Raw genomic sequence first — 27,102 nt, 5'->3', positions numbered from 1 at the left:
TTTATGCTCTAGGACCACCGAGAACCGGTAGATTGAGTTAGAATAACTTGATTTCGGCCCTTCCTATAAAAAGCGAGACGCTGGGTTTCGTGGCGCTCAGTCCGGACGCTCGCTGTTTATGCGTGCCCAACCATGTACGCATGCCGTAACGCATGGGACATGCGACAACGGGGCGCTCACAATGAGTCTCTCGTATCATACCCTGCAGTGGGCTGTAGGAAGAGCGCAGTTCGCAAAGCATGCAAAGCTCGGGGTGTCACAGCAACATTGCTTGTTCGCGGCCATTTTTCTCTTTCTCTATCTCTCTCTCTCTCTCCGACCCAAACACACGCTCACGCAAACACACGCACACATGGAGTACGTACAGCATTGTTTACAACCTACCCCGGGCCACTTCCTTCGTTCCCTTCTCGCCGCGCCTACTGTTAATCCCCGTTATCTGGACATTTGCTTCTGTGCTTAAGCGGCGTCGAGTATGTGGATACGAATCCAGAACTGTCTTCTCCTGCTATTTGTCTTGTTCCTATCGGTGCAGCACCGAGGTCTCAGCCGCGAAGGCTGCAAGCTGTGACCAACTGTGTGTCTCGTTTCCCGCGCTTTCGTTCGCACTGCACAGCACGTATGCCATTTTTGTTCACTGCGTAATCTGCCCAGTTTTAGGGAATCCACGCCACCTGAGAATCGCCCTCTCCTAAGCGTACGGCGTTTGGGAGAGACTGTAAACGTCCGAAGCTTCTGTCTTTTGTAAATGTGGGATTGGCAGATTCTGCGTTTTCTTCAAGTTTTACCTCATTTACGAACGAGGCTAGCACTCACAAAACTGCTGCTTACGATAGAACCTGTTCGTGCGGCCCGGATGAGAGCCAATTCTAAGCTAGGACACATCATTAGCGAAAGACGCCGGTGAAAAGGAAGCGGCAATTACAGATGAGGTGCTTCGTAAATTTAGCCCTAGTTTCCTGCCATAACGTTGGCTGTCAATATTTCACTTATCACCTCGAATGCTTTCCTCCTAGAGAAGGACACAACGGACCAGAGGTAATATCTGGATCAGAATAGCGATATTACTTATATTTATGATCTCAAACTCATTCCTTAGCTGCAACAAGGTGCCCAATCATATGATAGATTTTTTTAGAAGGCGGTGCAGAAAAATGACATTGTGTTCTTTACGTGGAAGACTGCTTGCATCAGAAATGTGGGAAATTATAGAGGGAAACTCTTGAGCTTTATTCTTGTATAATTTTTCCAATTGACCATATATGGTGTTCTTACACCTTCCCAAAAAAAATCGCTTGAGAAACGCTCATTTGTCATGTTGAATTAAGATACTCGCCGAAATAGTTTCGGTTTTTTTAACGAAGAGAAAGGATAAATCAGCTAAGTTACTGGCTCACAGACGTATGTATTGATTCCAAATAGTAACGTTAAATTTAGGGCACCTGACTGGGTAATGGAATTTGAAGCAATAATTTATCTGGGTAGGCTATAATTATTATTATTACGACTGTATTTTTATCTAGTATATCAGCAGGAATCGCAAGGCACAACACAAGTTCCAGGTCATTTGATCACGTCACTTCAATAATAACTGGTACTCACAATTCTTGTTCAACAAGAATGCCGAGTCTTGGAAAGCGCAAATGCAGAGAAAACACAAATCACAAGTATAGCGAAAACGGAGGCTTTCTATGTACACGTAGGCCATCTAGTCAATAGGATAAATTCGTGCTTAACTGTATTTCATTACATGTAGAGCCATCATCCGCAAGATCTTTATGGTAAGACACTTCTGGTTCGTTGTTTCTCTGAGTACTCTTGCTGAATTAAAGAAAACACTATCTGGGAGACGAGAGATCCTAGGCAACATTCTTTAAGGGCAACCCGCAAAGTGAATGCACATCAAATACCGAAAGCGCGCAGGTGAAGACAGATAACGAACCCTGCGAGAGAAACTTTTGGGACGAAGAATTGCTTTTTTTAATTAGATTCTGATTCGTGCAGTAACGTGCCGACATTTACGTCAGGTATTATTCGCTCCGCCCAACGCATGCCCACGAAGTTTCATACGTAAAATTCTTGCACCGCATTTGGAAATAAGGTCCATTTTATTATGGCAAACGTGGGTGAGGCAGAGCCCTCCCGGCCATATCAGTGTTACAAAATTTTCAATAAATGTGGGTTATCCTTTGAAAGCTAATTCATTAGACGTGACCTTAGCCAAGCCGCTTCCAAGACGGGAAATTAAAGGAAAGGAAAGCTTAGAATAAACACAAGAAAGGAATACCATAGAACAGTGTTTTATATTTACTGCACACCACCGTCTGTAATCCTTCGCGCTTTATGGAGCTGCAAGCCGTGGTGCGCTCGAGGGATTAGAATTGATCATCTTACTCGAGCACTCAAAAGGATGGGCAAGGGTTAGTAATTAGCCAGTGCCTGCGACGCGAAAGGGTAGCCAGAATACAATTAGATTGATGCACCAAGGAATGAACAAGGGGATTCGAGCGATACTAAGTTCCATTATTTTTTCTTCCTTTTAGCACGTGCAAAGGAAAAGCATCCCTAGTTTTTTAAGCTCCTTTATAATCTCACCGCATACATTTCCTAATCCACGCGGCGCCTTACGCTGGGCTTCAGGTCCGGCGCTACACCCTTTGATCATGGTCGCTTCCACTCGGTGTGCTTTGTTCTTCCGTGCTTGTAATCCAAAGGGATCGCCGCTGCTGAAAGCCGGCGACCGTAGTAATACGGGCATGGCTGCGGCAGTTCATGTTTTATCAAGTCCATTTGAGCCTAGGCAAAGTACATTCAACTAGGGCGTCTTTGGATAAGACGAGTCTTGTGATGGGATTCTTTTTCTACTTCACTTAATGGGACAATAAAGGAGCACCACGAAGATTATTCAAGTAAGAAAAAAAGACAACGCCTCGTTTAAGCACGGTAATTATGTAGGTATGTTACGGCCCATATGCGGGTGAGGCCTGAGTGGCAAGAAAGATGACGGTGAAGGGCCAGTGTTGCGGTCCTGGTGCTGCCTTCTGTCCTCATTCACATGAGTATCACTGTAGCGGGCTGTAGTCAAACCTCGCCTGACCGATCGTGAAAACGAAGATGAAAGGTGCTGATCATGATTACGCACATGGGGGAACATTAAAATCCACGCTGCACGCCCACATTATATATATATATATATATATATATATATATATATATATATATATATATATATATATATATATATATATAGACAATGCCCCCAGGTGACAAAACATAAGGTGATGGTATTCGCCTTAGCTTTCAACAAATCCATGATTTCGCTGCCAATGAGGCCTTTCCTGTTTTCGTATATGTTTCGAGCTAAGTGAATTTATGCGTGAAGATAACGTAACGAAAACAAAGACTAGCAACACGGTTGCGCGAAAGCAGTCAACGTGCCTGCTTGGTCCATAGCCAAGCGAGTCCAACGAACTACGATCCAACTTCCTTGCGCATTGAACTGGAGTTAACCGGTTAGACTACCGTGCGTGCTGCAAATGGTTTCTCTGCATCACTACCTGCGTCATCGCGGGAATTTTGAATATTTTTAATATTTACGCTCACGCTGGATCGGCGTTGCCGGGGTTGTAACGGCGACGCCTCCCTCATTTGCTCCTACGCTCCTAACCTCGTTGAACATACGTTCCACTTCTCTAGGAAACAAGATTAAGAGCGCAATTACTGGACACGGCTCGTGGCCCGTAGGCGCGCACACAAGCACGCGCTCTCGCACAACACACGCGAGCACTTGCGGCGAGCCGGTTTTCGGTTTTCTACCCGCCGTGCCTAATTTACAGCCTCGGACAAATCTCCAGACTCGAGCAGTGGATCGCGGTCCGTAAGGGAGGCAAATACCACGACACCACAGACGGCGCGCAGTCGCCTCACCCCCTCTTTTTCCCCCGTGATTTATGAGCCCCGACGTCGCTCTAGAAGCCGCTCGCGGGCAAACGCTCGGTTAATTAAAGCGGCCGACTCGAACGCTCTGTCAACAGCTCGCCAAGGCTGACGGATGGGCGGCGGATAAGAGACGGCACGGCTTCCTCGCTCGTTGAGTCTTACGTCGCTCTCGCTCTATTTACTTTCGCTACGTTTCAGTGCTGTGGATCTTTCTGTTTGTCGGCTTGCTTTCGTTCAACTGACGCGGAAGCACGGAAGGCAATTAAGCGGTTCTGGAAAAGCACTAGCCGCAACAACGCCGAGAAGGGACGAAGACGTAGCATCTTCTTCCCGCTAGTATTTGTCTTAACATTGCAAAATTGCAACACCTTGAAGGGAGGAAAAGGCAGAAGCATGCCGGCACGAAAGGCATGACATCACAGCACACACATGTGAAGTAGAACCATGACGACCAGATGTGCACTATAGCTGATGTAGTTGAATGCGGCACGTCATCTAAAGCAGTCACATATCTTGCCGTCTTGATCTCGTATATTATTCACTATTTCAACTAGCCCAAATAGATACGATGTTAACAAAGATGTATAGGAGACATTGTTCGCATGGTTAACTCCGTGCCTGCAGAACATAGTGTCTTTATGCGAAATCGCAATATGAAGTAGTTAGTTCATATCGAGCACTACAAAAAAATATCACGTGCCGCATGTGGACCATAGCTAATGATGTAATGCGAATGCACTTTCTTTAACGTTTCGCCTCATACGATCATACGAGATAAGTAGAATTGTGCTATATGAGGCGTATAAGAATTTATGGATTATCAATTTGGCATTCACAAAGACTAACTTTTATCACACTACTGGAAAAATATACACATGAAAGCTTCGAAAAAAAAAAACAGAATAGTTACTGCGTTGGCGAAACCTTCAGAGAAACCTAGGTTCAACTTTTTGTAATGATGTACGCACTAAACGTGTCCCGCTCTACGTTCATACTAAATGCCTTTCAAGTGTACGCTGCATTATCGAAGAAATGCACAACGCTATGTTATCACTGGCTAGTTGATTGTTGGGGATCGCGACCTCAGTTTTGTCAGGACTTGTTCTTCGACAAAAGGATCACCGTTGTCGAGATTAGACTGAGGTCTTGCCATGTTCGAAAATTGCCGCCATTCGTCAAATAGGTTTTTAGAGGCCAGCAGGGCTGTCTAGTTTGTACCAAAAAATAACCTAACAATTAAGAGTTAGTGGCGAGGGGAGGAAATCGGGTCTATCACTGATGGAATAAAATGCAATAAATTATTGGCCTATTAATCTTACAGCATGTAGACGAGCATTCATGTGCATTATGCTTATCAGAGGATGCAGCAAAAAAAATCTTGCAAAATGTCTTCATGAGCCGTTCACTGATTGCGCGTTTTCTTGCCCTGCGAGTTTCTATAAGAAGGTGTAGCGTTTCTATCACTTCATTTGAGAGCACATGCGAAATGAAGCTTGATTGGATGAAGCACTATTATATGGCATCAAGCTTCTTTCACAAGATTCAATATTGCTATAGAAATGCTACTGCTTTAGATGCTCAACATAGCTGCTAACGATACTTTTTTATAGAATAGAATATATTAAAAAAAAAACGGTTTTCTACAGATCCCCTGACATACATATCAGTAACTCCATTACCATCAATAATTACCGTTGTTTGTTTTTCTTGTTAAGTGAGTTTAACGTACCTGCTCTATGGGATAAAAATTTATCGCCTTCGTTTTACCTTTTGCTGACATCTTACTTCATTTCATTTCATTTTATTTGGGCCCATTTACAAGCAGATGGAGGGGGGCCAAGGTAAAAGCTGCTTATTGGCAGCTTGAGTGGTCCCTGGCCCTCTTTACATATTGGAAGTCCGGTGGCAAAGAACACTTTCAGAAATGAAAAGCAAATAACAGTGCGTTACATCCATTAAAGAGAGTATTTACATTTCTTTCACTGTGAATACACGTGGTTTTACTGCACTGTGGTGATTTGAATCTTAGTTTTCGCCAGACAGATGAGCTTCGATGGTGTCAAGGCATGGATGCCAATTCCGGCTTCTAGATAAGAATTTAGTAAACGTGGCAAGGTATGTGCGACAATTTGATGGCCGTAATTTGTTCTCGAGAAAGGTACGAGCCATTTTTCATGGCTGCGCGTCTCATATGTGGGCGTATTCTCTTTTACGTTGGCTATATTTGTTATTAAGTTGCTTCTATCTTTTACCTGAAAGTAGTAGGTGCGTAGGAGAGTTTGTGTGTAGAGAGGATGATTTTTGTTATGTTGTACTTGCTGAAAAGACCTTCAGTGTGTGAGTTGTACGGCACAATTGCAATAGCGCGTTTTTTTTTCTTGCATCAGCAGTATTTCTAGAGATTCGAAGCTGATGTGCCCCATGCAAGAGGGCAATGGTCCCACATTCACGCATATTCAGTTAATGTATAATCAGGTGCTACTAGAAATTCTCCAGAACCAAGATTGATAGATTCTTCCCGAAGAGCACAACAAACACATATTTTCAAAGTAATAAGCAACAAAAGTGACGCTGTTTCCGAACATTAGTAACATTCAAAGTACTTGAGGTTGCCTCGCACCAGGACTTCCATTTGCTTTGTCTGCTGTCCGACACAGATGTTTAATTTGTTCTTAACATTTCTGTTGTTCATAGTGCTTTTGTTATGGCCCGTGTAAACTATCTGTAGTTGCATTTTCCGCCAGATGTATTTTATAAAAAAAATTTGAGGACGCTTAAGCTTCACCTTTAAGAGTGGAACGCCGAGAGCATTCAAAGATCCTTAACTGCTTCTCACGCCTCCCGGCAACTTCAGCGCACAGAACTGTAACGTTTACGGGGGAACGCTTGCGGCGAACGATATGCACGAAGGCGGGCCTTCTGGTAGAAACGCGGCTTCTTGCAGGGGCCGCGATGCGGCGGAGGCGAGCGCCATCTGCCAGTATTTCAAGGAAGCGGGCGCGCTGCTCCGTGGACTCTGAGATACTTACGCGCCGGCGTGCGCAAATGGCGGACGCCGTCTAGGGTCTCTGATTTTTATAAGCGCTAGGAAAGAGGTTTGTTTGAGTTTTCGCGAAACAATTATGTTTTCTCGTATATTGCAATTACAATCCGAGAGTTACCATCTCTGTAGGTAGTGCTTATGTCGCAGTTTACAATTTGTCGACGTATTTTAGCTTGAGAAATTCAATTAGTTCGGTGAATTTCTTGCGTCACATTAAAGGCCTGGGTATATGGGTTTCAAAATTCTCTATTTCTGCGACAAAGGCTCCTTAACGCTATCGCGTTGAAATTTGCGATTAAGCCTGTCATTTCTATGTACTTCGTATTTTGTTGTGCCTCCATTAAGAAAAAAAAAATATTGCCTTGCTTATGTCTCTCGACTTTTGCGCATATTGTCGTATCAGCTCACGCATGCGTTCGAAATTAGCGAAGTGCCAGAAGCGCTACCGAGAACAGGTTCGCGCACGGTGAAATAATGAACACTGATTGATTAATAGATTAAATAATTCTAACAATTATTGCTATTTAGAATCTGAACGCTAGGTTCCTGCTGTTTGTAAATACGCTCTTAAAGAGCATCGGAGTGAGTTAATATGGAAGCGATTTGAAAACCGAAAAGCTGACTTCGTTCTTTTATATCGCGTGCAGCTTTATCATCCAAGAGTTCGGGTGGCGGATGAGATTGATCTCGGTATAGATTTCATACGTCGCGATGACAAAACTTATTAAAAAATGGCGCTGTCTCCATAGACTGCCCTTGATTTGCTGACGCTGCTCACAAGTCTCTTTTTCTCTCTCTTTTCAAGGTTGGCCAAATTTATAAAAGTAAATTTTTTTCGGCCTTCAATTTTCGTTCACGATACCGTTTTCTTCCGCCACATCTAATCAAGCGCGTTTTCAGTGCCACAGAGACTTTCTATACCGCAGAAGTATGAAGAAGAAAAATGTGCCCAAGATTGATCGTTATACGTAGTGGAATGAGGGTATACCGAAGTTCGCTTATACTTTTTCTTTGAGTGAACAACAAAAATTCCGTTTTCCAATCAGGACGCGGCATCCATGCATTCAAATTTGAATGAGGTTAGTAAGCAGACCACGTAAATAATGTCACAACTGCATCAAGGGTAAATGAATAGAAGTAAAAAAGAGGACAGCAAAAACTGCAGACTCACCCCTTCTTGAGGATGACAGTATGAATGTGGGTTGGACACTTTTTCTCTTGAAGACAGGCGCAGAAGACGACGAGGTAGCAAGAAAAGAGATTCTTCCTTTAGCTTGGAGCTCCCGTTAAAAATGGAACTTCACAATGGCAATAAATCACGTACCGCAACCCAAGAAGAACGTGCACTTCTTCTGCTGCTGCTTTGTTGCATCCGTCGGATGTATATCTTTCAATTCACGGTAGGTCCTTATTCATGCACTTTCCAGTTGGAGAACGTTGCTTGGTAATGCAGATGCGATTGGAAACGTCTTCGCTTGTGGCCTATCTTGGCTAAAACCTTTCGACGCTGCGATCACGGCGCTCGCTTCCCGCGTTTCTTAATGGGTTCCTAACGGTCCGCGAGCGCCAGCAGCTTTGAGCGGGTACATCTCAAGCCCGGCCTTTTAACTGTCACGGCTGAGCTTGCGAACGGGTAACGTAACGCGTATCGTAACGGTGACATAAGTGGCCCTGCGTTCCCCCCAGGTCCTGACGCAGGCGTGCTCTGATTGGTCGCCGCGGTCGCAGCGACGTCAGTCGTAACAGCGGAGATGAAGCCCACGCCCTATCGGCAAGCGCGGCGTGTGAGAAAATGCAATCGTCTGGCGCGGTGGAGGTTTCAAGCAGGCACGACAGAGGATTCGAGAAGGAGGAGGAAAGGGGCGAGACGATATGCTATTTACGGGCCTTATATGACTAAAAAAAAAGGAAGGCCGCTATCACGTGACAATTCTCGTGCCTTGATTGGACAATGGTGTGGACTCGCGCCTATTCGGCGGTGTAGCGCATAAGACGCGTGACAATGATGGGCACCGGGAACTGTAGGCGCGTACACCTAAGCGGGAGCATGCAGACGACAAAGAAATGGGTGTGGCTTCCCAAGAGAGCGCTTGCTGTACGGAAACCATCAGTCTCTTCTCGTTGCGGTAACTCACGAAACAGCAAGCGGTGCGTTTAGATATATGAACAGTGAACCGCGGAAGAATGCGAATCCAGCACATCAGGGTTGTAAAACCATTGCACATTTTTTTTTCTCTTCGTGTTTATCTATCGCTTTCCGTAGCGTCGGCGGTCCGACTTATTATTTGCCTCCTCTTTGTCCCTATACATTGCTTGCAAGACGATTGCACCATGCAACCTCATGCAGGATGTTTGCTCCGGGTTTGGGCTCTGTATAAGACGAACCGCTGCGCAAAAACAGACAGGAAGTTAATTTTACCTTGTCCCTTGTACCGTTGCACTGCGGTTACTCCCACAGTATTATTCTGAGAGCCTTAAGGTTGACCGTGATTTCCCTTATATATAGGCGGTTGGCGAAGAAAAGTCTTTGTTTTATCTTCGCCCATGCATGTGACTAGTTTGAATGTCCAAACTGGTGCTCGCAATGTTCATCTTCTTGAGATGGGATGTCCTTTTTTTCGTGATTGGCATGTAATTAGCGTATATATAGCAGCGGGTACACCGTAAAAAACATAAAGTGTCACCAAAGACCAAGATAGCATGTTTAAACAAGATCACAGATTTATGAAATCATCCTGTTACTACATAGTACAACGTTCTTTAGAAAGCCAAGTGACCCCTTGAATATCTTTAAAGTGCTGCAGCAACAAACATTCCTGCAGTGGAACTGTTCGTAAAATCAAGTACTAAGCAATGATGATCTAGGACATAAATTCAGCCAAGGCATCTGGCCAACGGCATGTAGCTATGACGAACACGAACTTTTTGATCTGGGCCGAAGAACAGTTTATAAATGGTAAAATAATCGGCTTCATCTGGGATTGTTTGCCGTACCTTTAACCAGTGAATTAGATTCAATAGGAAGATTACTAGAAAAAAATTTTTGATGAACTTCAACTAACGGTCTCAAGAAGTCAACGGACATAAAGGATGAAAACATGGCTCATTATTCTTTGAATGGTCCCTTAAAACACTTTCAAGTATACCCTAATAGGGAGCATCATAGTCCTTATACTGAAGGCGTGGTCTCTAAAATACATTCAGTAGAACGTATATTTTGTTTCAATGTGCTAAATTTTTTAGTGACTCGTCTGCAGCTTTCCCGCTTTTTGTTCTACAGTGAATTGTCATAAGTAACATAAAACATGCCCACCTCATTTCTAGGAACGTATCAATCATGTGGGCGGTAAGATTGCGCTAGCAAATTATCCAAGCATATCTTGCAGCTGTGGCGACTACAAAAAGACTGAAGCAAAAAAAAAAAAAGACTTCGGTTTATAGGTCTGTAATATCACCGGCGGACCTTCTTTCTCCCGACATTCTCAGCGTGCTTACTCTAATATGCGGGTGAGCGTTGCTGCCATAAATGTAACTATTTCTGTATGAATAGAAACAGCAGACAGTGCTGCAATCTGTGCCACATTCACCCGTTTCGCGTATCAGTAGCATTATTCTGGAATCCCGGTAAACTGTTCTGATTTCCTGGGGGGGGGGGGGGGGGGGCAGGTGCTCCGCGGAAGAATTATGTGTGGTAAATTGTGCCTTTTTATGAGGCCTGACTGCATTGCAAGATTATAGCCCTGACACAATAATGAAAATTGTCTGGACAAACTCTTTGTCACAGGCACGTGACAGAAGATATTTTTCTATAGATTCGATGAATAGTCGAAAATTGCTTTAAAAGAAACGAACAATGTAATACGCGATTCTGCAGTTATCATGGTCTTAAAGATGGCACTTTGTGATCTGTCTGAAACTACTGTTCCATGAATGAATTCTGCGAAAACGACTGAGCAGTTATAGAGCCAAGATTTCAAGAAAGCTATAAATTCTTGCTTTCCTATGCGCCGTAGCACACAGGTCGCGCGTGACCGTGGTTCTCTGCATTGTCTCTTCAGGAACCGTTATTAGGTACCTGTTCCTGCCACTTTCTGTAATTAGGTTGTTACATTCTAAAATTTCATGCCAAAAGCGATGTACGCAAGTGCAGCATTAGGGCGAGTTCGCAGTGCTCTTTGACTGCTGAAGGCAAGCGTTCTAATCGTCGTTCCGATACAGTTTAAAACATTCTAAACACCTTGCCCTGAGCATAGCCCTGATCGGCAAGGTGAACAAATGAGGAGCAACTACGCGACCGTCAAGGGCAATTTTATGAAATCTTCGAGGCCATTACGAGCGACAAGTCTACACATCCGGATGGATTTAGTTGTGCTCATCAGCACTTCAACAACAACTCGCTTCGTTCAATGACCGGTAATAATACCTTGCATGCAGCTCATATTATTCGTCATAACTTACTGGCACATTGGTCACATTGTATATAGACCATATCAGCCTTGCTGTTAAAACAGTTATTTCTAATGTGAAGGCACGACTTCACATTTGTACTGCTTAATAATCGCACAACATAATTTTGCCCTGGCATGGGCGCCAATTTCAAATGCAAGAACACCTGTTCACGTCCTGTTAAATTCATTGCAGTTGAAATAAAACAAACAACGAAAGACTGCACATTTGTAGTACCCATGGTGTCCAGGCTTCTTTTTTTTTCGAATTGCAATTCCTTCACCAAGTATCAACAAACTCGCCCAAAAACAAGTTATTTTGACGTTTAGACGAACAAGAAAATCGATAAGAAGTGCATAAAAAAGATACGAGCATTTGTTTTTGCGCTTCCTGAAAGACCATTTCCAGCCTGCAGATCGAAATGTTCGCGAACAGGACCGCTTTGGCAAGCCGAAGTTGAAAATCTTGCGCATGCGCTGGTTGGGCTTCTTATTGATTCTTCAAGGAATGTTCCAACTGAAGACAGGTGATGGTACGACACGGCTTCGCATAAGATGTGCGAGGTGTCTGAATGATTGCTTCGACTGTTTGAAGTGGATGGGTCATGTTTCAAACCCATTAAATCTCGCTGCTGTTGCGAAAGATCGCGCGACAGATTGTACGCCGAATCGGACGCAGTGTTTAACGCTGTTTCTATCGTTTAACGCCCACGATTCCTTTCACCCACGCGGAAGTGACGTATTTAAAGCCCATATTGAGCACGTGGGCCTAACGTACTTTTCCGGCCTTTGTATACTTTCCACCGTTGCCAGGTCCGAGATCTCCGGCTCATTTCATTCACCTTTGTGTTGCCGGTTTTGCCAAGGCTGGCGTTTTATAAGCTACTCCTTTGCCTGTAGACTGTTTTTTTTTCTTGGTTCACTCTTGCATATTTCTCAAACGCAATCGAAGAGTCCGCTATTATACTGCTCCGTGTGTGAAATTATTTCACGTTGCCCATGCTCTTGCGCAAACCCGGGACTTTTTAGTTTATCTACCGCATGGCAGCACAAACGTTGAAAGAGTGCTACTATAACGTTCTGTGGACAATTTTTTGAAGCATTTCTGCTTCAACAACTCCGCGTGAAGGCCTCTTATGTGATCATCTGCAGTACTCCGGAACAACGCACCAGAATGTGATATTCCCGTAGTCGTCCTACATATATGCGCCCTGTATTTCTCACAATGAACGTCTTTTAATGCCGCTCATGGTGTGGTTCAATATGGTTCGCATTCATTTTTTGGGTACGAGTTTATTCCAAGCGGAATCATTGCGTACCATCAACTTTGTGATTGTGACTGCTTTCCGAAAGGCTCATGGTGTCAGCCGTTAACGAAGGAGGCAGGCGTTCTACAGCGCTGTGCACTCAAAGTGTTCTCAACAGTTGCGGAACGTTTTCCGGACACAGCGAAAGAGGGAGAGACAGAGGCAGTAGAGAAGAAAGGCAGGAGGGTCAACCAGACGGGCATTCGGTTTGCTACCTTACACTAATAAAATGAGAAAGTGAGGCGAAACGAGAGTGAGGAGAGAGAGCAGGCACAGGTTTCGGCCACGTTTGAAGGCATGCGCCCAGTCTATAAATGGTCGGCAAGACCTGTCGACGTTAGCTGCTGCAATAACGCTTTTGTGGCTTTCGGTGCAATGGGCGCGCTCGACCGTGGCCCAAGTCTCCCTTCACGGAAACGGTCCACAGCCCTGCCGGTTTAATGCTGGACGAAGAGGTTCGCGCTTGAAGTCATACCAGAAACAGAGACAGGAAATGTGCTCGATGGTTTCTGCTGTTTTACCGGAGTTACACATGAAATGGACGTATCCCCCCCCCACCCCTTCCTAGGAAGGGGAACGAGTAGGCCGTTATAAATAACACCTCGAGCCAGAGGCAGCACAACAATGCCACCTCAGGGAGGGAAACATTTGGCGGCACATGCATCTTTAAGCATGAAAAAAGTGCCCGAAGATCATAGTTCGTGAAATTGGGGGGGGGGGGGGGGGGGGAGACCAATATGTGTGTATCATAACTTTTTCAATGAAAATAAGTTTTCTTGCAGTGGCTGTTCTGGATAAGGGCATCGAAACTGGCCGGCCTCCTATATCGGCGGACCGAGTGGGCTTCTCGGTGAGCAATGCCGGTATGTCCAGGCGTCTACTGCAATATAATTACATGTTCTTTATCGATGACTTGGTGGTGCTACTCTCTTATCTCGTAACCCAGAGTACAAGGAAAAGGAAGGAAGTCAACCAAACGCATGTTAACCTTGCTACCCTACACAATAAGAAAGGAGAACGAGCACGGAGAGTGTCAATTGGTGTTGCGACACAAATGAAGACAACACCGTTGGTCATAGAGGCGTGGGGACTTCAGTAATTGCTCCAATGCGCGTGCCGCGTTCAAAGCTAGTCATGCATGGGACTCCGGTCAAATATCTATCATACGAGCTGGTCTCGTGTGAAAGTCACAGCAGAGTGAGACTCTCCGGGCTCGTGAAAATAGCGAACTTGTATTGTTGATGCCTAAGCTAGAAGACAATCGTATCGCTGAATTTTTCTTCAGTAGCTATATTTCTAAAGCATGTCCCAAAAACGAGACCGGGACATTGCATTTCAACGCGTGATCTCATAAAAGTTTCACAATGCGAAACACTTTAAAGCTTATTGACCTTGTCTTGACGTTTGTCGCAGTAATTTATTGTCGAGACGGCGAGAAATGTACGAAAGGTGACGAAATTCTAGCACATGCCATGCAGTTTACGCACTTGGATAGGAAGAAGGCAAATATACGTGAAGAAAAAAAGAAGCGGTCGTTTAGCTACGACATGCACGTTCTGCTTAAAAACAGTCGTAAATTCTTGCCGTCATAAAACGCTGAACAGAGCACATTCTTTCTTGTGTGACGTACCTCGTGCTTGCACCACTTGAATATGTCCTTTCCTGGCGGTGGCATCCTATATTTTCCCCCACGTTTTCTGTGGAAATGCCCACGTATCGCCCCTTTATCTTCCGCTTATCAGTACTGCGGACAGGGCAGGCACGCGACCGCGATAAAGCACCCTGCTCCTATTCGTAAACACGTAGTTAGGGCCAGAATAGCCCTGAAACAATGCGCCTTGGAAGTGGGGAAAGGGGGGGGGAGCGGTGCGATATGCAGTCGAGAATTATAGAAGGCGCGTAAAATGATCCTGTTCGTCACAGCTTTAGCGTTCACACTAAATGCCTTGCCGCGTGCGTCATACACCGCAGGATTGTGAAACCCAACACTGCTAGGGCAATGCATTCATTTGACCAAGTCTGGTCAATTGGACCACACATGTATTCTAGTTAAAAGTACACAAGAGTGGCCTTATCTTTCCCAGCTGTTTCAAGGAGTGGCTTATCCGCCGCGATAGCCAAGTGGCTACGGCGTTGTGCTTCTGAGATTCAGCTCCCGGATTCAATCGCGTGCTTCATGACCGCCTTTCGAAAGACGTGCAATGTTAAATGTCGCCGCGTACATAAATTTAGGTGCTTATCAGGCAACCCGAAGCTGTCACAGTTATTCTTGAGTCGTCCACTACTGCACGCCTTATAATCACATCGCGGATTTCCGACGTATAACTCGAGGATTAATTTTTCCACACAGAATCTCAATGCTCTACACCGCACAGGAATCGGTGTTGCTTGATTCGTGTAGTTTAACATCCCGAAGTGATACTAGGGCTACAATAGATGGCGCAGCGCCAAATTTGCCCATAAGTCGTGCGTTTAAGTGCACGAGATTTTTTTTTAACTTCGTCCCCATCTAAATGTGAACCACATCGGTTGAGAATTGAGCCCAAGACCTCGCCTTCAATTGGATAACGGCACAGCTATTGCACCACCACTGCGGGTTCAGTGTTGCTTTGCTGTTGCAACACCCGGAAAGAGCAGCACGTCACATTTGCTTGCCTGTCTTTTTTTCCCCTTCAGCTCTAGTACGCTTTCTCATAGCTCAACGAGGCATGAATGGAAGGCTGTCAGATGGAAGTGGCCTAACGGAAGGCCGCTTCTGCGTCAACGCAAAAAAAAGTCATACGACACGGAGCCTCGGAAGAAAGGAGCGATGGGGAAACCCACCTCGTGCTCTCAAAAAAAAAAAAAAAACACTCCACGCCGCGCATAGGGCCCGCGGACGGTTGCATGCCGATCCTCAATGCAAGGGCAACAGTCTAATCGGGAGCAGTTCGGCGAGGGCGCGTAGAAGAAACATGGCTTTGCTAACGGGTCCCGTATCTACGCGTTATCGTCCGTCCCCCCTACCTATGTCCGGAACGTTGAGACCTAGCCTTGGCTGCGTTATTGGTGTGGGCATCCTGCACTGGCCTGATGGCGTCGCGGATGTTTCAGCTTCCTACGGGTGCTGCTAACGCCAGTCGTGTCGAGTATGGCGGAAATTAGATGACACCCTGAACTGCAACACACGCAAGCTGGTTTTGAGGCTTGCTTAAGCTTCATAATCGAAGGCTTGTTCCATCCAGGACAGCTTTAGAACGCATAAGTTATCCGTCTTCGTCATCATTTCCTTCAGGCAAGCTACACACGCGCGGTTGTACCAGTCTAACAGAACGCGAAAACTCGGAATGGTGGATAACCAGAGGGCATAATAAACACGTAAAGTTGCCTTCAAGGTGTTCGTCTTCGGCTCACTTGGCTCTCTGGACTGGTGCTGCATCAGCAGTGAAAGCGTGAGCGGGCGTCCACTATACGGCCTCACTAAACAGCTTTCACCTCAGCGTTTGCGGTAGGCTCCACTGAGACCAACGTATTCGAGCAATTTGCGAACAGTCGGTTTGCAGAGTCGCTAGGGCGCATGCGCGCAGAGCTCGTGCAGGCGGCGGAACGCACATTGCTGTACAACGGCGCGTTGCGCCGAGTTCATTTTGCTTCTTGGTCGTGTTGCAGACAAGCTGACCGCGCGTCGCTCGCTGACGCGCGCTAATTAAGAACGCGGAACCGACGGAGTTCTCCGCAATGCCTCAGCGAGCGAATCCCGAGCAGAGGGACGCGTCAACGACGCTTAGCTGAAGTTGCGCAATATCGCTGCACGGTTGCCTCTACGCGATGAGCGTAGTAAACGTGAAACTACCTGGTACAAATGAGCTCGAGGAGACGTTGAGCTACACTCTCCCCCAGTCATCGTAATCCTCTATACCTGCCCCTCTGCTGACCCTAGTTAGGTTGCGTTCCGCTGGAACTCGGCGCTTCTAGTGTAGCGCTACCGGCATCAGTGTTTCCCCCTTCCTCTTCCTTAGATAGTTTAGTAAGAATTCGTACTTTACAGCATTTCGTTTCATGTTGTCATCCGTCGTGAGGAATCGCAGATCCCTGAGGTACGTACGAGATTACACCGGAGTGGCAGCTTCGAACGCAGTCGTGAAGGTTAAAAAAGAAAGAATATGTAATGCCTTGTTTGAGGATCTCATGCCTGGGAATTTTTGAAGAAGCACATTTTTTTATCTTGAGGACGCTTTCCATTGTTCTGCCTCACTTGATACGCAGTACGGTTTCAGGTGGATTGGAAAGAGAGAGAATACCTATGGTTAATGTCTAGGTGGAGGGTGACGTCACTCGACAGCACCCAATAGCGTCGCAATTTGCTCGTGTGTGATGCCCTTTGCGCGGCGGAATTCATTTCAGGTGGGGACATCTGCTCGCGAACTCAGAGTTATTATTGACACGTGTACTTGTTTATCTTGAGCGTGCGACCACGTTTCACCGTCTAGCAAATGTTATCGAACAGCGCAGGACCTGCCAAGCATGTATCCGAAGTTCCTGGAATGTTATCGATGGTTCCATCGGCTGTCTGTCACCGAAACTTGTGTAAGCTGATTGCATGTATGCGCAACGCGAACAGTCTACAACTTTGTGGAAGACACGCGGGTCCGAGTGATTAGTCCAAAACATTCGACGACTGATGTATAAAAATCGACGCACTTGACCCGCAGATCAGATTTTCGACGATCGCCGAGTGCGGTCACCGATATCGTTGTTCTTTGTGTGTAGCCTGCTTTTGAGGGCACAAGTGCGCCCAATAAAACGGTAGTTTCGTATTATGCACTAGTATAGTGCATAATAAGGGTGATATTATCGTTTTCAGGTTGTTATTCCATCATTTTTTTAGGTTAGCATTCCCTTTTCAATTTGGTGGCCAATATATCCCCTAAACCTTAACGTGATTAATTTCAGTACAGTGTGCACAGCAATGTACAAACCTTATGCAGTGCTAAAGGGAAAAAAATCATCCGCTTCAACAGCAGGTGCCCGACTACAACATAGTTAGACATTATGGTTTAGCGAATGAGATAACTGATTGTTAATTGTTAAGTATATGTGCTCATTGCACTTCAGGAGACCTAGCAAAAAATGTCTTGATAACTACTTTTAACACGATAAAAAATTCACCGATGAATACCAGACTCCCTAATGCGCAATTCGAGCGCAGCTCTATACGTGTTTTCATTTCTCGATATATCGGCTGGCGCGGACAATCTGTCTCGTGCGACGCATTGCAAACGGAGCGAAGTGTGGCGCGACTGCTTCGCTGATCAGCAGATCACAAGAGGCCGCGCGTGGGTGATGCATGGGTCCCATTCACAGCAGCCGCCGCAAACAGACCTCCGCTCAAGCAGCGCTTTGTTTCCATATATGGCATCGGCTGGCGCGCTCGCCGCATGCCATCAGTGAACATGCGGTTGTCCACAACTCTGGCGCCATCGTGTAGCGGTTGTCGCCGCAATGTTGCTCTCGCTCGGCACTACGCTTTTCTTCTGACGCTTTCGCCATACCCTCCTCCTCCACTTTCCGCCGCATGCCACAGCTGCAGCCTCCTCGTCCCCTTTCCTCCTCGCGCCCTCTTCGCTATCGCCGTCTTTCATCCGCCGCTGCGCTCCGTGTGCGCTCTTTCATCCTTAGCTGTGCTCGTTCGCTCGGTTACGCCGAAGGACGACGCCTAACCGAAACACAGCAGCGGGTGCCTAAGAGCTGCGATGTAAAGAAGAACAAAATGAAATAATTTGCCATTAGTAACAAGAATGTTGGCGTATAAACCTTTTTGCTATCATAGCTTTCTTCTCTCCGCTTAACTATTTACTTCCTAATATTGAATGCTTCGAAACACCATGCAGGTTGCCGGTGTCAACATCGCCGCTGCGCAAACTTCGTGTCATGGCATACGTCGAATTTATAGGGAAAATCTTCGTGCACCCGAGCTGCAGTGCGAAGCTACGAAGGAAACTGATGTTGGCTTTCTCTTGAAGAAAATCTCGCAGTTGAAGAAAAATTGTCGACGTTGAAGGATTCAACTCATGACCAACACTTTTTCCAACGCACTCGTTCTACAACTGTGAGCTAAACAGGAGGCTAGCAGGCGGCACAGTGGGGCCTAATTAATCGACAACTCGAAGCACAGGGATGCCGTCTGCTACGACACCTGTAGCCGTCTACATACTTCAGTGATTATTTCACAGTGCGCCACTGTATTGCAGCCAGGAGGTACGGAATATTGAAAGCTTCCATCGCACACACAAACACGCTGTTTCAAAACTGACTTGAGAGGCCGTTGGCAGCCCATTCAACTTGGCACTATTCAGCGGCACTCGAGTTGATCTTTTGAAGGTGCAGTTGATCCTGCCGTAGCCGTTGCTCAAAGGTGTCCGACAGCCCGGCATTTACCGTTTCGTCCGTTTCTTTTTATCTTCTAGAAAAGTGGCGGAGTGACGTGGCAACATGTGTGCTCGTATATTTCTTACAGGTTCGTTCGTGTCTCCATTTGCGATAAGCGTGCTCCTTCAAAGGTATTTACTCATCGGATGATACGGCTCGAGTGCCATTATACCGCGAAAGGCTCTTCACCCGGTCGGAACGTCTAAGAACATTTTTGTTAATATTTTTTTGGTCCCGAAGTTCTCAAAGAAGGACCACGTCGACGTTTGCTCAATGTTCACAAAGAAGGGCGTCGATGTGTTTGACATCCGCCAAGGATTGCATTCTCTGTCATCGTGTGCGAACGCGCCCCACAGTAAACGCTCCTGGTTAGCGGTGCTTTTAGTGACGTGCGTCCTTTATTGCGTCTCCGCCCTGTCTCAGTTCTGGAGCACTCACGTTTGATCTTCATTTCGGGAAGGCGTCATGTTTTACCGTCTTAAACTCTCCGCTTTGTCTTTTCCTGCTGAACAAATAAACGAAATAAGGAAAACAAAGCGGATCCTTACGCCAGGCATTTCTTGCTGCAACTGCCTGACGCCTGGCACTCTTTTCGCGTTATTTATATCATTTGTATACAAAGCGTGCCAGCCAAATTGAACTACGCTTTTAAAATATCCGGGTGTGCTATAAGACGTGACTAAAACTACGTTATTGCACATAATAATTAGCAAATTACAGACTTTTTCGCATTCTCTTTCATTTGCAACTCCGGAAATCGTAAATTCAGAAAAGTATTTTTTTGATGTGGCAGGTCATTTCAGGAAACATCTAAGTCAGCTATATCTAAATCCGTACGCATAACACAATTATATTTACCGCATTATAAACAAAGCCCGTGAAATATGGAAGTACCCACGTGCCTAGCATTCCCGTATATTGATATTACAGGGGCTTTCTTTATGAGGACAAAAATTGATTCCCTAACAGGCACATAAATTTAAATGCTGCCAAATCGGACGTTTCCTACAACACTCTGTGATTTGCTTCTGCTGGGGAAAGGGACGTTTCCTAGAACACTATAACCTCCTCATTGAAAGCAGGGTGGTCTGAAATTGAAGACTTGCGGAGTGTACTAATTTTTCGTGACTGATAATGCCTATCAATATTATACAAAACGTGACAGATATATGCCTCGCGGAGTGGCCGATAACATTGTTTAGTCGAGTTCTCCTACAGCCGACACAATTATTCGAAAACTATAGATAGGGCTAGTAGGGACAGCCTGTATAACTAGTAATCCCCTACCGATGCCCTATACACACTTTTCGCGCACCCCATATCTGTAGCTGGATGCCGCCATAATGTTGCTGCAAGGACACTACGTCTTTCCAAGCAACGCCGCCTGCAGAAATATTTACTGACTCTGTTCGCACAGGCTTTGTCTATCTGGTGGACCCAGAATAAAAGGACGGCGTGAATTAATTGTTGAACTAATATTTTGTGTGAGATTTCAGGTTTCGGAAAGTTCCGTGGTTGAGCAGAAGCTCTGCATTATGAGAAACAGTGCCGCCGTCGTCGCCAACGTCATATTATTTTATGCCCAAGGTCTTTTCTAGTGAGCTCGAATATAGATCTGGCCTGCATAAGCAGACTCCGCCCCATGGTTGTAAATATAAGCGTTGCTAGCGTTTAGGTGCAAGTGTTGTCCTGTGGGAATATGGTCCGTAGCACCCTGTTCAGTGCACCATGTTTCACTACCTCCTTCTTCGGGAGTTATGCGGTGCCTAGAACGAGAGGACCAACTGTTAGCACTGCCATATTCAGCGCTTCATGTCGTAGGTAATAGTGTAGTACCGGTTGGCATTATCTGTGGTGGCCTGCTGTTATGTGGCCTTCTTCGTCGGGAGGATTTTTTTAAAGTAAAATTATAAAGCTTCGGCAGCGCGATATTTGCAGCAATGTAAATCGTGGGCTTTGTCTAAGTGGCGCCAAGCCTTTAAACAATCCAGAGGTGCAATAAAAGGACTTCACTAACTTAGTATTATTCACTGTCTTGCTCACGGTGAACGTCATTCATTACTACTTAAAAACAATAAACATTCCTTTAGGATATTGATTTGGACGAAAAAATAATCAATAAATAAGACGTAGAGCATACTGATAATTATGAAAATGGTTCTTTTACATGAAGATAGTTGACATGCATTTGACAAATTTTTCAAGGCTTCATCGAAAACACGTGGGATATGGAAAATGTATCACGTGACCAAACCTTTGCGCCCGCGAACATATTTCCAACGCGCTTCCTACAAGCGTTGGAGGCTACCCACCGACAGGAAGTATGAGTGTGCCTTAAAGGAAGAAAATAAAGACAATGGAATCGACTTCCACATTTGCCAAGCAATCTTGTCTGAACGATGAAACAAGCGAAGCCTATCACACTGATATAATAATGCATCCCACAACTAGCGCAGCTATCCATCGTAATGCCGTTTCATACAGCGATAAGTAGGACGTGGTAGCTTCTAAAGATCTGTCAGGGTTCTCTGTCCCTATGTGAGTGCCTTTGACTCGTTCAGGCCCTCCGCTTGCGGAGAACCTGAGCCCTTCTCTCCCTCTTTCTATCTTATCGTTCTATCTCTATTTTATCTTTCTCCCTCCCTCTTTCCCGTCCCCCAGAGTAGGGTCTCCCTACCTCTATCTACCCTAAACCTGCCCTCCCTCTCTCTATCTTATTTTTCCATGCCCTCCTTCTCGTCCCCCAGAGTACGGTCGCCCTCCCTCTATCTACCCCACCTCTCCCCTCCCTCTCTCTATCTTTTCTTTCTATTCCCTCTTTCCCGTCTCCCAGAGTGGGGTAGCCACGCAGATGTATTTCTGGTTAACATCCCTACCTTATCACTTTATTGCCTCTTCCTCCTCTTCCTTTGACGGACTGCGTGAAGGGCGTGCAGGTTTTGGCGACATAAGGAGATGCATCCCGACGCCAAGCGGGAATTTCGAACTACAAGAAACACTGCGGCTTGTAAACGAGAGTTGGGAATAGCCATCCAGTGTCGGTTCGTAACCACTTTATTTTTTGTCAAACTAAGGGCACCTGAAGACGAAATGGTTCATGTCACCCATCGCGCCACGTAAGGCAAGATTCGAACGATCAGACCATCGCGTCTCAAATAACAAAGCTTACGTGCTAGTGGAGTACGAATGGGCGCGATACAAAGGAGCAGCCTCTTTCCGTCTCAGGCTATCACTAAGCGCAAGCTTGAATCCCGTCCCCGTAACTGTGATAAAGCGGGCGGACAAAAATGGGAAATAAAATTCTTTATACCTCATTAGCAACCTTCTGGGTTGCCGTCGCATGTCACCCTTGATGGCGATGGGGGCAACTGCTTCCTTGCAACTGAAACTACATGTTTTACACTGCCGTGTTAATCAGGCTAGCGCGAGGGGGAGGTGGGGTAAGTGGGTCGCCCGCGCGCCAGTTTAACCTGGCACGAATCTATAAACGCCGCATTATGCGCGTAATTCACGAAGCCGGGAAGTTGCCAATGGCCAGTTAGCGCAGTAAATGATGGCGACGACCCTCATCGGAGAAAGGCCATGCGAGGGAGCCGTTAATTCCAATCGTCCATCCACCCGGGGCCACGATGGCAACGCATAACGCACAGTACGCCTTGTTATGCGTGCCGGCGAAACTGCTTTCGAGGCTGGTGGTGAAGACACACACCAGGAGGCGCTGTTTCGTCCAATCCGCGGGCGGCGTCGTTCATTCTATGAGGGGAGGGGGGTGGGCAGGAGCTTGCAACATCGCTTAATTAATTCCGTGCAGCAGTGCGTTAGCTTGTAGTTAGTCCTGTCTATTGCGGACTCGAAGAAGACACATGGTGTTTGGGTCACGCAACTACCTGACGTTATTTACCATGCTTCTTTCCATGCATGCATGTGCATTATCTTCATCCCAAAAACTTACCGTAAGTTTCTTCTTAGCTTTAATTTAACATAGGCCTGAAACGTTCCCTTCGACTGTACGAACGACAGTAGACAATTTTTATCGTGACTCAGCGTAGGGTACGTGACAGCGCGGCTGCTTATGTAGTAAGCTGCACCGAATTTGAAGGATGGTTGATGATCGTTCGTGGCGTGGCGCAAAATGCGGGAATAGTGCCCGCCTTTTCGGTGCTCATAACCGTAGCTTCTCCTGGTTACGGGTTTGAAGGCGTAATGACCCGGAACGTATGCAACGTAGGTGTTCGGAGCCTTGTTCGACAGAACACTGCAGCCGAGTTTTGCGCGGTAAGTATGCAACCTATGTGCCATACGAAATGGTTAGTAAGCATAGCTTGGTACAATTTTTCTAGATTGTAGTGATGTAAACGCTTGATACTACGGTTGTTGCGCTGGTGAGCGAGCGACTTGCTGAATTTTTTTTTTCTGGTTGAGATGGGGCATACGCATTCCTCCGAGAATATGTAATCGCAGGTGATGCGCGTGCTCAACGGACACGCTGGATGTAGTGTGGTTGTCTTACGATAATTGAACAATGTTGACACAAAGGGGAGAACAGAAGTTACGACTTAGGTTTAACAGGAAAGGTTTTGAATAACCGTGTAAGAAAACTAACCAACTCCAAATAACGTTTCTTTGGAACTTCCTGAGTATGCACTGTTACTTTTGTCATGAAATAAGCTTGTTTTGAACGCAATCAAGTTTATTTACCCTGTGTACATGTGCGTGTGCGTGCGTGTGTGTTCGTGTGTGTGTGTGTGTGTGTGCGTGTGCGTGGAAAACGTCCTTACAGAATAGAAAAAATAACGGAAAAGAAACAGCTGCCAGCTGAGGATTAATTAATATATCCGACAATTCGCCTATTTGCACTAATAATATTATTCTCAATAAATTTTAGCCCGATGTAGTGCAAGGAGCCAAAACGCTTCTTTCGATTCATTTTATGACGTGCTATCAAGGACAACTGTGAAAGAAAAACGAATGAAAATTGCATTGCCATATAAGAAAGGTATCATTGTAAGGTTTCGTTGTTATCAACATTGTTATTATTATCATCATCATCTATAGCCTATCTTTATGTACACTGCAGTGCAAAGGCGCTCGAGCGCTCCCCAGCAAAAATGGAATCGAGGTAAAAAGAAAACGAAAATTCTGCACATATAATAGGAGAACTGCTCTCGGTTTAAAAGAATACAATATTGAGTAGTGCTTGCGGGAAAAGGTAATTATCGCTCTTAGGTATTCAGTTATGCCCAATCATCGTTTTCAATTAATTTTTCAGATGCAGACAAAAGCATGTTACTATGTGTGGTGACAGGGAGAATAGATTATTCATATGGCTAAATGTACAGCACAATTATCGCTACTTTGTCGGTCATTAAAAATGAAGCGACAGACTCCATCCAGAAAATAATACGCGTTTACATTTTTGGTGTTTTTCACATAAAGTAATGCCCCACACCGCAGTGACTACAACCAGCACTTGATCAATACCGCAACAGTTGTAATAAATTAGTACAAACTGATATAAATAATCATATGCTGAGTCTGCGTATAAATGAACCGATTTTCTCTGAACCGATGAGCAACTCTATGCTTACTTCAGCAGAAAAGCTCCTAACTCTGCCTTTTTGTCGACCATCCTATTTCAAGGATGGCATAACATGAATTCTACAGCTTTTGAGCGGGCGAAAAATCCTAGAACCATAGAACGGAACAAAAACAGAAAAAGGGAACAGTTATGCTACATAGCGCGGCACAGCTGTAGAGGCTGGGACATCATACAGGACAAAATTGCTATGACCAGGCCCATCGCTAAACTGAAGTTTCGGAAGCGGCCTAACCCGCAATGTCCGATAAGGAATAAGAAACAATAAATAAAAAAAATACTCTCTTCGGCACGAGAGCGACATTCTGTCGGCATGTTGTTGCCAAGCGTGTGGAATAGAATTTTCAATAGAGAGCGATAGCGCAACGTGCCTTATATGTATGTGTTTGACACAATATATTGGGTCAGCCACCTCAAGCGAGCTCCACGAAAAAAGAATACAAAGTCCGACCGGTAAGCACTTTGTTCGACACGTGCGGGTCAGGTGAATTGAAAATTTATTACACTTTAAAAACAAAGAAGCAAGAAAATGGCCAAAAATGCCTTTGTGTAATTTATTTTTACCCGCTTCAAACAGTAATACAATTTTCCACCGATGTCCGGTCAAACACAAAAACAGTGTCGGGGTATGCAGTTTTCAATTGGCTTCAGAAATCTAAGGCGCGCTCTGCTTTTCCGAGGTTTGCCCACTGCGGTAACAATATATATTGTGGTTGGGCTTTTCGATTCCTGACGGGGAATGTTGTATTCAGACTCGTATCTGCAACCTTGCATCTTTGTGAAACCTTCGCCAATTTTAGTCCCTCGTCAATGCAACAGAAAGTTGCGTGATCGTTTGATTCCACAGCGCGAACTGGAAATATTCGCAGACATTAGTTCTAGAGCTGTTTTCGCTGGACAGTATATTGGTGCGATAGTCAAAAGCCAGGAGAAATAGAGGCACAAAAATATTTCCATTACCGTAGCAGCCAAATGGGCGTTATGAAAGAAATAAGATGAACTGCTTCCGAAATCCCGGACGCGATGACGGCTTTGAGGAATAGGGGTTTTTTATTCCTGCCAGGGCACTGTGGTATTGACTCCGAGAAAAGAAAAGAAGCAAATTGAATCCTCAAATGACCACACTATGCTACACACTGAAATGCTAGACAGATACAAAGGCAGGGCCAAACATTTCCATAGACGCTGTTAGTTATTATAGTGCAAGCGGTAAAGTACGCTTCACAATTGCCTTGGCGGACCTGTAGAATAATATGACGCGTTCAGCGAGTCTTAGGCAAAGACTGTACTCAAATAGGCGGCCCCTGGGTGGCTTTCTTTTAAACCTGTGAGTTTGGCAGTTGCCTCAGTTGCGCCTATCTTCACTTTATGAGGTTTTATGGGCGGTTTTTCGCGGTTGCGTTACGCTTATGTCGAATGGCAACCTTGGGCACGCCAATCAACCCGCGCAATATCCAAGTTTCGTACTGGGATTGGGCTTGATCACAAAGCGTTTCTCAGAATGTGGTGCGTCGCATTCCGAGGGCTAGATGTATATACGTTGATGGTTCCTTAAAGTCGGGAGCATGATGCTCTTTTTTTCGTTTTAACAGCTAAGCCTATTCTTTCGGAAGGTCATTAAGTTGATGATTGCCCATTTCTTGGAACAAAGGTGAGGCACCTATTGCGGTCGTAACGAGAAGCTCCCGTTGGCTTTCGAAGAGTGCTTGTGACTACATTCCTTATTTTATTCTTTGTAGAGTTATACTATAGTGTACGTTCTGGTTTTTCCGAGAAAATGTTCGCGATTCGCATCCTCTATTATTCCTCTTATTCGAGTGGGGTCATGCGGCTTCCGAAGTGGAGGCTCCTACCGATTTACGCAGTTAATGCCTGTTTTTAAGTGGCCTAAACATATCCCTCAATCCAGCAATTTTACCGAGTCCTCTAATTCTGTACTCCAACCTGAACTTGCCGCGCACCCTGATCATAGGAAATGAAGTGGTGCTGATGCATGTCATGCCAGCCACTAGAAGTTCCTTATATCCGGGGTCGCATGTTCAGGGGGGGGGGGTGAGTTAGAGTTATGGCCAGCATTGCAAGCAGTTCACGTTAAGAGTTAAGAAGACATCTTAAAGAAATGTTAGTGAAAAGCATTAGTAGGACGTCTCTGCAACTTAACATCACCGCCCATTGGCAAAAAAGAAGGCAAGAAAAGTTCGTATTGTACCTATTTCGTAAACTGTTTTTTGCGCACGAACCTACGAGACACACAACGCAGCTTAGAATAAGCGTGTAAATGTATGACGGCGTTTTTGTTTGAGAACGCGAGCTTCCCGCCAAGTTCTTCAAGCATTCCGCAGAGCCGCCATCTTCTTTGAGGAG

At 45.5% G+C, this 27,102-nt stretch overlaps 1 protein-coding gene across 2 annotated transcripts in view; it reads right to left on the bottom strand.

Moving 5' to 3' along the window:
* Positions 1-27,102, bottom strand: part of LOC142564927 (uncharacterized) — a 180,716-nt gene that overhangs the window by 92,716 nt on the left and 60,898 nt on the right. Inside the window, exon 1 of one of the 2 annotated variants that reach the window (XM_075676135.1) lies at positions 8,154-8,577. The exons of the other annotated variant lie outside the window; for it this stretch is intronic. The gene's annotated coding sequence lies outside the window, so the exon portion shown is untranslated. Of the gene's footprint in view, positions 1-8,153; positions 8,578-27,102 lie in introns of those variants that run through there. 2 annotated transcript variants of the gene reach the window in all.

The sequence above is a fragment of the Dermacentor variabilis genome, chromosome 11 (assembly GCF_050947875.1).
Source record: "Dermacentor variabilis isolate Ectoservices chromosome 11, ASM5094787v1, whole genome shotgun sequence".
Taxonomy (NCBI): domain Eukaryota; kingdom Metazoa; phylum Arthropoda; class Arachnida; order Ixodida; family Ixodidae; genus Dermacentor; species Dermacentor variabilis.
Note: the sequence above shows the minus strand (reverse complement) of the source record. Positions and strands in the feature narration are given on the sequence as shown.